Consider the following 12,634-nt stretch of genomic DNA (forward strand, 5'->3'; position numbering starts at 1 on the left):
GCTTGAATATTACACTTTCTCAGAAAATATCTGCACGAATATTCATCAAACTTTTTGCTCAAGGTCTTTTTTGTTTATTTTTCAGTTAAAATTCAGACAGATTATTAGTATGGACTTAGAGTAGACCTAATTCGGGTAACTGGCAGGACGTGAAGAGAAAGAGAATAAATAGAGGGTTGGCGTGCTTTCTAGCGGGTTTTAGGGTATTTGTTCATCCAAATTCTATCTTAGGCCTTATCCTTTTTCATTTTTAAACCTCATCCAGTGGCCCTTAATGACACACATTAAATTGTATTGATATGTGTTTTACTCTTTTTATGTTATCTTTTTGAAGCGAAAGTTTCATCTGAATAACAAATATTTGATAATCAATATTAACATCTGATCGAAACTAGATACCTACATACCTAACACAATTAGAACTTAACCAAGATTAATATAATATATGCTATATTATAAGTGATATTGATATGTGTTTTATTCTTTTTATGTTATCTTTTTGAAGCGAAAGTTTCATTTGATTAATCAAGAGATAAATGGACTCTCTTGATTTTTACCGTTTCCTAGTATTTACTTAAAACATAAACGAATCACCAATCTGTCTGTTTGTAGTTATGCACAAAGCTACACAATGGGCTATCTGTGCTCTGCCCACCACGGGTACCAAAACCCGGTTTCTAGCGTTATAAGACCGCAGACGTACCGCTGTGCCACTGGGGGGTCCAATCTATCAAGTTTCAGAATTTAATATAAAGTCCTTTATTTATCACAAAAATGCTTCATATATTTGAACGGACTAGCTGGTAAAGGAATTGTGTGATTTCTTTCAAGAGAAAAATCCAAGAATAACGTAAAGGACTAATCTAATCGTTACTTCCTCTGCAGTGGACTAGTTACGCCGAATCCACGGCTCATCAGCACTAATTGGAAGAACAAACCAAAGAAGTGCAGTTGGCCTCTTATAGTGATGTAATTCAAATAATTTGCAGAGGTTTGATACATTATCCTTTACTCATCTCTAACAATCTAAAATGATTTAGGTATTTGAATAATATTGAATACCTTTTCGCAATTAATTATTCATAATTGTTTAATAAACTAGATGGTAAATTAATTGCGAATTTTTATTTTCTCTACTATAATGTGCAACTTCAGTCAAGAAAAGAAGTTATCCATGTATGGCGTCTACTGTCCTTTTTCGATATGCTTTCCCAAGCTGTATTGATATACCTTGAACTCCACGAAACTAGTCTACTGCAGAGGAATTAACGAAACAAAGAATAAATTAGGCTTTAGATCATTCATTCATTCTGTCTTTTCTTCATTGAAGTTTCATATTTTAGTGGGAAAAAGAAAAGTTCACAATTAATGTATCAAGTCCACCTTGATAGTTTTACCTTAATGTGATTCGCAGTCAGTTAGAAATGAAACTTCAATGAACGATAAACACGAGAAAATGTAAAACTCACGAATTAGTTTTTCAAAAATAACCTGAAAATTAGAAAACAACAAATAGGTTTTAGTGAAACCTAGTATGATTTTTTATGTTACTAATTTGTTGTCTTAAAATATTTTATTGCTTTAACTTTGATTTAATTCGTATGATGCGGTGGCTAGAAAAAATAATGGAGAAATACCATTAATGACGCAAATTGTATAAACAAATAAAAGCAACTAGTTGTGTATTAGAATACTTGTTAATTTTCCTTACATAATTTTCGCTTTGGGAAAATGGCACATCATTCATTTTTCCATCTAATTCAATTTGTTTTACTATTTATTTATTACAATTTTCGTTCTTCTTCTGTTATAAATTATTCAATATACCTGTACATTTTATGTTTATTTTTACTTTCATTATCTTTCACATCCATACCTTTCCTTTCTCATCAATCTGTATATATTCTTTTTTTCTTAGTTTTTGCATCTCTTCACACTCCCGTATATGAACTATTGTTTCTTCTTTTTTCTTACACCTCCTATATATCTGATTTTCTAGAATCCTCCAATGTTTTCAGTCTTTTTTAGGTATTTGAGCATCATAATCTGGTCCATGATTTAATTTGTTTATCTCTCTAATGTCTTCTTTTATTTTTCATATGTGCAATAAACAGACTGTTCTACCACACTCCAATTATCCTAGATATTTTGCTCCATCTTTATCCTCGTTATTATTATTTCTTCTACCTTTTTCTTTATGGCTCTTATATCTTCTTGTTATTTAATCATTTTTATTGCTTCTGTATATTCAACATCTTCCAATACTCTTCACATCCACCATTTATTCTTTCTACCGTTTTCAATTCTCCTCATTACTCTATTGAATATTTCAGCCATCTTTTTTTCCTTCATTTTTAATATTTCTGGAATATATCCCAAACTATCTTGATACTTTTTACTTCCCTTTCCAATCTTCCTGTTTCTAATTGTCATACGAAATGTACATTTCTGTCTATTTCTAGTATACATTTTATGCATCTCCTCTAGCTTATCTTCTTTATTCCATAACCATATTTCTAACCTATACATTATCACTGATCCAACTAACATACTAAAGAGTTGAATTTGTTGCTTAGTATCATTCCAGTTATCTTTGTTATACTGTACGCTACAGTTAAAGCTCTCTATGCCTTTGCACATTGTTGTCTTTTCTGCTTCTTTTGTGTATTTCATCTTGTTAACTTGTAATCCAAATATTCGTATTTGCTTACCACTTCTATTAGTTGATTCTTCCATTTCCACTTCTTCCTCCATTTTGAAATGCTTTAATCTTTGCTATATTTAAAATGAATGTTAATGTATTTCTAATTATAACTACATCCTCATCAAACTTTAAACATTTTCGTTTGCTTCCAACTGTCTTTACAATATTCTCTCTTTCCTTATAAAGTTCTTATATTATTTTCAACATTCTTTTTTCATTTCAATCTTATCTGTCTTTCAGAACAGTAAACAGTCTTTTTCTGTTAGAATGCTTGTTTAAGATCTATAGAAGATTTTTTATTCAGAACTTCCAAAGTCAGATTTCAAAAAAATCGGCATACAACATCATTATATGAAGAGGCTGTTACATTTGCATATTCCAAGACCAAATGGTGATTGAATTGTAGATGATGATGATGATGGTTCTGAGTATATATAAGACGGCAGAAAAAACTTTAAACTTTGGATGATGACATCGATGGAAATATTTAAGATATAGATAACAGATATTCAAATGAAAACAATGATCCAAGCCACCAGCAGGAAGGAACACTGCTACAAAGGCAGTCAATGTTATAAAAAGTATGTTTAAAGCAGCACCTGCAAAGAAAAAGACAAAGAAAGAGGTTAAAATGGAGGAAGTTTAATTGTTAGGTAATATTATCCAAGACGTTCGTAGTAATGGTACTGACTCCTCTGCAATTTCTCTTAAACCAACTTCATTGAGGAAACATGGCATATCACCAAGTAGGTCCTTGGTTAAAAAGACCTCTCAGGAAACTTTGATTAGGCATAGAAAATTTGAATGATCGGCAATATCCTAAAAAGTCAGAACCCAATAAAACTAACGATGAAATACTTTATATCCGACATATTCTTATACCGATTTTTCAGTAGGATATTTTTCCAATGAACATGAGAAAGAAATTAAAAAGTTAATAAAAATGCCACTGAGCAACAGAAAGCCATATTTGAATATGGTAATGCTAGAGGTATTGAAGAATATGACTTCATGAATCTCATGAAAAAAGTAGTAAAGTAGAAAATAATATTCAAAGGCTGAAAAATCAGATGAGTGTGAATGACGTAAATGCTGGAGAAGTCCTCTTAGAACCCACAGTAGTAGAAAATACAAAAATGTCATCAAAATTGCTGACCAATCTGGTGTTAGAGTGGAAGATGTGTGTGATAATTGGGTAGGACTACCAGTTCCTTCTATTGTTGACGTACGTATGGATATCTCACAGTTGCTAATAATTACCAAAGAAGAGGGATAAGAAATACTTTTATTGGATTGGTGTTTTTAAGGATTACTATAAAATTCAGATGTTGTTTATTTCTGGATATTATCAGTCAGGGCGGATGTTAACTACTGTATTGATCATGAACAAGTTTTTGAGTTAAAACATAAAATCAAAGGAGATGTCAACAAACTATTCAAACAGTTGGAAATTGGCATTAATGATGTCTTTACGTCTAGCTTTTGTTGAAAAGGAAATGTATACAGCTTTAGTTGTAAATTCATTACCCAATGGACAGCTTCCATTTTATAAGGAACTGAAAGACTTAAACATTGAACAAAAAGAATGCTCTGGCCTAGCAAAGCCGATTGGATAGGTTTTCATTGGTGAGATTTTATCATATAAATCTATAGATGATATATGTAAGTTTGAAGTTAGAAACAAAATCAAAGATAGAAATGCTCCACAAATAGAATCTACCATCACAAATATCTGGCTTAGGATAAGACATGGTGAGTATACGTAATGAAAAAGTTAAGAAGAGTAAAAACGTGAAATTTAGGCTCATTAGTATCTCAGTTGAAGAAAGTAATTTTGCTACAATGTTTAAATTTTTTCTCTCAGTCCCATTGATTATTTAAAAATACGTTACCATAAATAAATGGTAATAGTAATATGTTGTTGGGAGGAAATCCTAGCTAGATGAAGATCGTTTTAATGACAAATGCATTTTACTTGTCCAAATGAACAAAGCAAAGAAACAATTTCTTATTGAAAGATGTTCCTAAAACAGTGCTTTTTATGGTAGTTATATGCTGCTACACTGTTCATCTTGTCAGTCATCACTGTTAAACCACAGTTGTTGTCTCTGTTATCACTCAATCGCAGCTACATTCATAGGTATTATAACGGCTGATTATAATGTAAAGACGTTGGGTGTAGACACAGAACAAGAAACTTTTACACAAGGAAGACTACTTCGTCCAGCTTGTGAAAAAGCAACCATTTATACAGCTTACAGGATACCCAGTGGAATCAGAAGTCAACTCTTTCCGGAATATCTAATTTGATAAAAGGATTGTGAAAGAAAAAAACTCCTCGTCTTCTACCTGAGAAATCTCCCAGTAAGTCAGCTGTAAGTTTATGGATGTAAAACGCAAAAATTCTGGGTTTGATCCCCCAGGTGGACAGTGCATCATCCTGAGCGTTACTAAAGGCTTATAACTCATAGTTTAACTGTGCGATTGCTCCCCTCCCACGGTAGCTTGAATGGTAAGCTTATGGGCTTGTAATTTGAAAATCGCTGTTTCTGGTTATATTATGTGGAATATATCTAAAATACCATTACAAGCAAAGGAGTTTAAAATATGATAAGTAAACACAAAAGATGTGTATGCTGCTTTAACTATTCTATAATGCCCGTGAAACTGTCCGCGTGACTTTTAATTAATTTCAGAGTCTTTAAAACGGTTTCGGATAAGCTAGTTTATTCGAGAATTTCACATAAATAATCAGTAACTGTTTCACATAAATCTCGCATAGTTTGTTTGGATATTTTTAAGAGCAAAACTCACAGTTAGCTATTTGTTTGTTTTTAATTATGCACAAAGCTACACAAGGGCTATCTGTGCCCTGCCCACCACGGGTATCGAAATCCGGTTTCTAGCGTTGTAAGTCCGCAGACATACCGCTGTGCCACTGGGGGGCAGCTATTTGTGCTGTGCCCACTGTGGGTATCAGGAACAAAAAGTAAGAAAAAGACAAAGTATTCAAAGTGTTATTAAAAAATCATAGTAACAAGGAGAAGTTTTCAAAGCCTGGTTAAAACCATCGACACGTGTAGTATTTCCAGATCAAATTGTTGTTCCTTAGAATGGCAAGATAGATCCAATGAATAACGGGAGATACGACAAGATATTTATCACAAAGTAATTCTAAAATCTCTGAGTAACTGTGTTTGTGAGAAGGAAATAAAGAGATTGGACACAATTGTAGACAAATATTTAAAGGGAATGTTGAAGAACAAAGACAGCTGGAAAAAAAGCAACTTAAAGACTTTCTTGACCACATGTTATGTGAAACCTGCAGGCACCCAGGATGACTAACAGGTTTCGTAGAATTTTATAGGAAAACAACAAGGTGGAAAATGTATGGCATACCGACAGACTGTACCTTTCGTCCCCTTATTTTAGGTTTGTCCTCAAACCAGCAATTAATTGTAAACCATAAAACCAATGATAACTATACACGCACTCTGGTCAAGCAGTATTGTAACTTTTCTCGCCCCATAAACACTTACAACTCAAACAAACTTTTTATAAACAACACAACTCTTTAATCCTCTCTATATAAAGCTTGGTCAATTTGTCCAACTTTGCGAACACCATGTGACTATACATACAATAATTTTTAAAATAGTAAGTGCACCTTCGCGAAATATGGTAAGCTTTTAGTAAACATCTTAAGTCTTTTGTTAAATAATATATTTTTAATAAAGTACTTTCATTGAATATTTGTCTGTGAATTTATGGAACCTGAGCACAAGGGCTTTTCATGTTATAATTAATATACTTTTCATGTTACAATTTTTCAGTTTCATGTACATAACGTTTAGATCCTCCTAAATGAATATGAAAAAGTTTTTCAGTAAAACTTTATATTTTATCTGCTATTTTCTCTACCCTAACACTGTATATATGAATAAAAAAACAAAATAAAATCCTTTAAATGCATATACATTTAAAACAAGTCAATTAAACATAGTACTAACTTGAAAGAATCATCAAAAAATCCAAATATAAATTACAACGTGCAAAGTTCAAAGAAAACTGTTTGAATGATAATAACTAAACAAAAATATATAAGAGAAAAGGGCCTAACTATATATGGTCTAAATAATTCATGCATATGCATAACACAAATAGACCCACAAGCAGATTAAATTAGTTTCTTAATACATAAGTAACAATGAAAAACATCATAAATTAATTAATTAAAACATGAAGAAACAAATAAAGCAAAATAAAGATAAGCGCAGAGATGCATATAAAATGTACAATATGCATATTTGCCCAAGGCAGCTACAAGACCCCACCTTCCTTGCCTTTACTTCAACTTTATCAATAATTGTTTTGATGGTTTTGTGAGCCTTGCCCAAGGCCATTTTGGTTCTGGCCTGCTTGGCTCACAGTCAAAGAGCCTCTTTCTCAAGTTATGATAATGGCTGCAATGATTGTAACCTAAACCATTTAGTGGTGTCAATGTGTTGTAATGAAACACCCCCCACCCCAACAGGACACCTTAGGAGAGACTTCCAATACTGAAAGACTGCTTCGAATCCTTCTTCACTAGAGGTAGTGCTGAAGTTGGCAATTGTGGCAACCATGTGGACTTGACTCAACTGGCTTAGAGGTGCTGATCTACAGCAATTTCTCCAACACCATGGGGGTCAATTGTAGAGCAAAAGCTTAGATTCTGAAGGCAAATCCTTGAAAGACTGGGGCTGCCCAACCCCAAAAGACTTAATAGGCTGACCAACCACAGACTCGGTTAGATCCATTACATCTGATTTATCAGCCAGAAATACATCTTCATAAATGGGCATTACCGTGTTGAAATACAGGCCAGTTCCAGAAGTGTTCTGGTCAATGGCAAAATCCATCTTCTCCTGATTGTATTCGTGGTCATAAAACTTCCTTTTAAGGTGCAGCACAATCACGAATTGGAGGCTTCAGCACATGAGAATGAGAAGCAATAATGACTACTTGAAGATAAAAATTACCAGACGAGTCATGAATTAAAACTTAAATTGCAAAGGCCTGGATTTAAAATGTAAGTATTAATCAAGTATTAATGAAAATAACAGATGCAGTGTATTTTCAAATAACACCTTACAAGTCAGTAATCACAGTTAACCTCATATTAAAAAGTTTTAACATCTAGATCAAATCTTCCATTTCCTTTGTTGTTGTTTTTTGCGTAATTGATCCATTTGTATTACACAATATTCATGAATGACTTTAACGACACACATATTTTCATTCATACACATATATAATGCTATATACTTGTACTTACGTTACACATTGTCACATACACCACTAGCTTAAAACAGACTGTGCCCAGCTTGCTTGCAAATCACTTGGGTAAATTTCTTGGGTTACTATTCGAAGTTATGTCTTGGTAGCTGCACTGTTAGCTATCAAACACAACGGTATTTTCTTTTTGGATACCACAAACCAGCAGAATTCAGCTAAACAAACACTTTTCAGATTAAACCTCTTGTAAGACAAGATTAATGTTTATGCTGTCACTATAATGTGTGCCAAGATACATTTTGAGGAAACACAACTCCCTCACTGTACACGGATAAGTTATATATGTTTCAGATCTACAAGGAAAAACCATGTGATAAGATCTTTAGAGCTTCCACCACTGAAGAAGCCCAGGTGAATGATTCTCTCACGACCATGGTGGACATTTCACAAGAGAAAATCAATTGATAGCTTAGGAAGCATGAGGTGAAATACACTTACAGATAAGTTTTCAAACTTCTAGCTATCATCTTTAGTTGTGCAAACTGTTGACGTGCTAAGTATTACATCTATTAACACCAACCATCCTAAACTGTTAATTTGGAAGTTGTCATCTGATATCTTACAGATATCTCTTAAAGTGAAACTCTGTTTGATAGTTTGGAAAGTAAAGGTTACAAAGCCCTTTCAGTCCACATGATCTTATAATGTAGCTCAAACTATAGTCCTAAGTCTAGGTAATTATACAGTGTAGTGTATTCATCTTACCTAGCAAACCCATCCAATAGCTCAGAGAACACTATTTCCTTTCACTCAATGATTCTTTAATTTCATGATCATCCTAGCTACCGATAACCACGGTTAATCCCAACTATATTGATTGGGATGTCTCAGACGACTATTGCAGCTATCATTTGTCTTTAGACCTGATGCTTCCTCACCTGGCTCATTTTGAATGGCTAGATAACACTCTCAGCTCTTGCCTTCTTCTCTGCTGAGTCACGTGTTCTGAAACAGTACTCTTTTCTTTCTCTGACTACCATTCAAGCCACTTGACCAAAGGTTTGTCAGTAACATGCCACTAGATGGTTGTATATCATACATTGATCGATCAATTAGATAGAGTATAAAGCAAGGTCCTCTTTTGCTGGATCCAAGCTGCTTTCATGATGCTGCATTGATACATCCATTCTTTCATGGTTTATCATAGCATCTTTTTTTGTCATATGACAACTTTTCTTGGCTAACGATGTACAAACTCATGCATACCAATTAATACAGATCTTAACCACTCCACATAGTTTGGTGGACATTGTGGGACATATGCCATACGTAGGAAGGACCATGCATCATGTCTACGTGAGCATGTTTGGCGAACAACTTGTTGATCTCTGCTCTGTTACTTGGTATGTCATCATGTTTCACAGTAAATACTCATTCAAGTCAATTCAATCAGGACTACCAAACTTGGCAAGCATATGTTTAAACATCTGTATTACCACTTCTACTAAATAAGCAGATTGATGACAATATGGAGAAGTGCATGTTTTCATCACACCTAACACTCTATACAACTCTGAGAACAGTTGGCTGTTGAAGTTAGCTCCATTATCTGTGTGGAACTCTTCAGTAGCTCCGAACTTAGTTATCCAATGTTCTGCCTATTCGTCAGCCATAGACTGTGCCAACATATCAATCAACAGATACGCCATGGCCCAATTTATAAAGTAGTTGATAGCCAAAAGTATATACAGGTGAACACATCCTATAACTGTGAGTGGACCATTGATATATAAAGCTATTATTTGGAGGGGAGAACCAATGATTCTCTGTTGGGGTTCACCCTGTTTAAGCCAGCATTTTCTAATGAGTAGAACACAACATACATTATTGCTGCCAAAATGAATTTCTCAGCTCATATGCAGCCAGTAGAATTGTCGTTGAATATTAGTAAATGTAAATAACACCTTATAGTCCTCCAATAGTTGTTATACAAGGTCTTGAGAATTTTATGCCTCAAAGCTGTTAGACAATTAGTTAGAATGCAGGCTGAGAACCTGGCTCAGTGGTTGATAACAAGTGTATAGCACATCTTCCTGCATTCCCAATTGTGCATACAAGTACCATAGGTTATGTTTGTCTATGCTACATTTGCCAGTCTGAGCCGATTTGACTTTACCTTCCTGCAGAGCAAGGAGCTCCAATACTAGATCTGAGTCCTTCAGCTGCTCTTCCAAGAGCTCACAAAGTTTTAATTGTGGGATCCATTCCTGTATCGTTTGCCCTTATTTTCTGACAATCACATACCAAGACCCACTCAGCCACCAAAGTTTTAGGTGCAAACCATTCATTGCATTCCTCCAAGTCAATATCCAGGTTTGAATTGGGCTATATTAGTTTCTTGTGGATTATTGTTGACTCTCCTGCACTTGCTGAGCCATTGAGGTAAAAAGTAATAGCCTTCTGTACCTTGTTGCTTGGCAAAGGACAGTCAAAGCAGATGCTTTGTTTCTTTCTTCCGAGATAACATGCAAATGGAGACACCATCAGTATAGACTGCATCATGTAAACCATGGAAGGACTGGAATAGCCCTGCTCATTTACTGGGTACCAGTGTGATTGTATCACAGTGTTTAGATTTGTGGTTGGTTAACCCTCAGCTAGACTTGAGCTTGGCATGACGTAGGTACTTTGGTGGGATAGACTATTCAAGGTACAACCATTGCAGGCTTTTTCCTTACTTGTAACCAGTTTGAAGTTACCACTACAGAAACTGACTCAGTAAAGATGAGAATATCTTTCACACCCAGATGGTGACTCACCAAGTCAATGAGTAGCCCTTCTACAAATCTATCACTGAGAAATTGGTTGACTTCATCTACCAATGGCACATCCATTCTCTCCTGGCCATTCTTGGGTGGTTTTAATCAGAAATGGAGTTTGATTGCTCTGACTGATGAAGGTTATTCGTGGACCTGACAGACACTACACTAACAACAACCCTCAATTGCCCATGATTCCCTTGCACTGGGGTTAATTCTCATTTGTCTTTGCATCATTGGCAAAAGTACTACGTCCATGGGAGGACTTTTCCTAAACTCACCAACTCTTTCAGAAAACCATCTTCCTTCAGTGCTCAACTCTTCCTTTTGATTGTAAGCCATTTGAGAATGAAGCCTTTTTAAGACTTAATAACTCAAGTTGTGGAGTAAATGGCAGTACACTCAACAACAGAAAACTCCACAATAAGATATCCTGTGGGATTTGCAGGTTAAACTACTTTTTCTTAAAACAACAAGACAGATCCAAAAAAATAACAGGATTTTCAACAAGATATTTATCATTAAGTACTTCTACGTTCTCTAAAAAAGAAATAAAGAGATTGAACATAATTATACAAAAATCTAATGAACTATATTTTTTACTTGCTTATGAATGATAGGCAGCCGCTTTTACTGGATGTAAGTTATTTTTATTTCCAACCAACTTTATTGAGATACTATTTCAGACTGACTAAATCTTACATTACTTAATTAAATGATAACATCGGACTTATCAAGAGCAACTAGCACTACCCATGAAACTGGTTATTCGCATTCAAAATTAAGGGAGTTTATAACCTCGAAGCATCACCAAACCTACTCTTGGAGAACACTGCTTTCAACATCCATGCACAAGGTGCAGCTTTACAGCCATACCAACTATAGGCAGACCAGGTGTTATCTTAATGAAATGATAAAGAACAGAGTTAGTTAGAAGAAAGCAACTTAATAACTTTCTTGACCAAGTATTATGTGAAACTGTACATACCCATAATAACTAACAAATTTCAAAAACTTATGTAGTAAAACAAGAAGATAAAAAAATGTATGAAATGCCTACAAACCACGTTTTCCATCCCTCTTTCTTCAGGCTTGTCCTCAAGCCAACAATTAATTTTAAACTTTATACTTATAATATTTATACATGTGCTTTAGTTAAGGAATAATGTAACTTTCTCTTCTCCCTGTAAACACTATACACCTTGCAGACAGCAAACCCTTTAACAAAAACTGCAATATATCTACAAACTCCTTAAAAGTATGATTACGGTATATTTGCATTGCATAATCAACCCCAAACTAAAACATGTTAAAATATGTAACAAAGACGTGGTACACTCTGAAAAACTCTTTAATAATGATAATTATGAAATCACATGATACATGATAAATACTCTTTATCATAGGTCAATTACAAAACAAATGAGTGTGTCTTTTACACTTTTTGTAACACTGTTGTTGCATTTAAACCAAAAAAAATTATCTTAAGAAAATGCATATAGGCCTAATTATCTCAAAAGTCAAGAAACATGTTTGAAAGAGTAAGGAAAACTAAAAGTATGTTGAATTTTGTATCAGGTGCATATTAAAGTCATTAAGACAAGGTGCTTGAAGAGGAAGAAAATGTCCTTGCATATTCCATCGTATACAAGTTGGTAAGTTGTATTAAAGATATGCCCTCCAATCCAATATTTGGGTTAGCAATCTCGATAGGTGAGGTCTTGTACCATACTTTTTATTATTTGTTGGCTGAAAAGCTGGGAGCTTCAACTTTTTTTTTCAATAATCATAGACAAAACTAAAAAAAGCACAACTAAATAGTTGGTCTATCTGT

The sequence above is a fragment of the Limulus polyphemus genome, unplaced genomic scaffold (assembly GCF_000517525.1).
Source record: "Limulus polyphemus unplaced genomic scaffold, Limulus_polyphemus-2.1.2 Scaffold693, whole genome shotgun sequence".
Taxonomy (NCBI): Eukaryota; Metazoa; Arthropoda; class Merostomata; order Xiphosura; family Limulidae; genus Limulus; species Limulus polyphemus.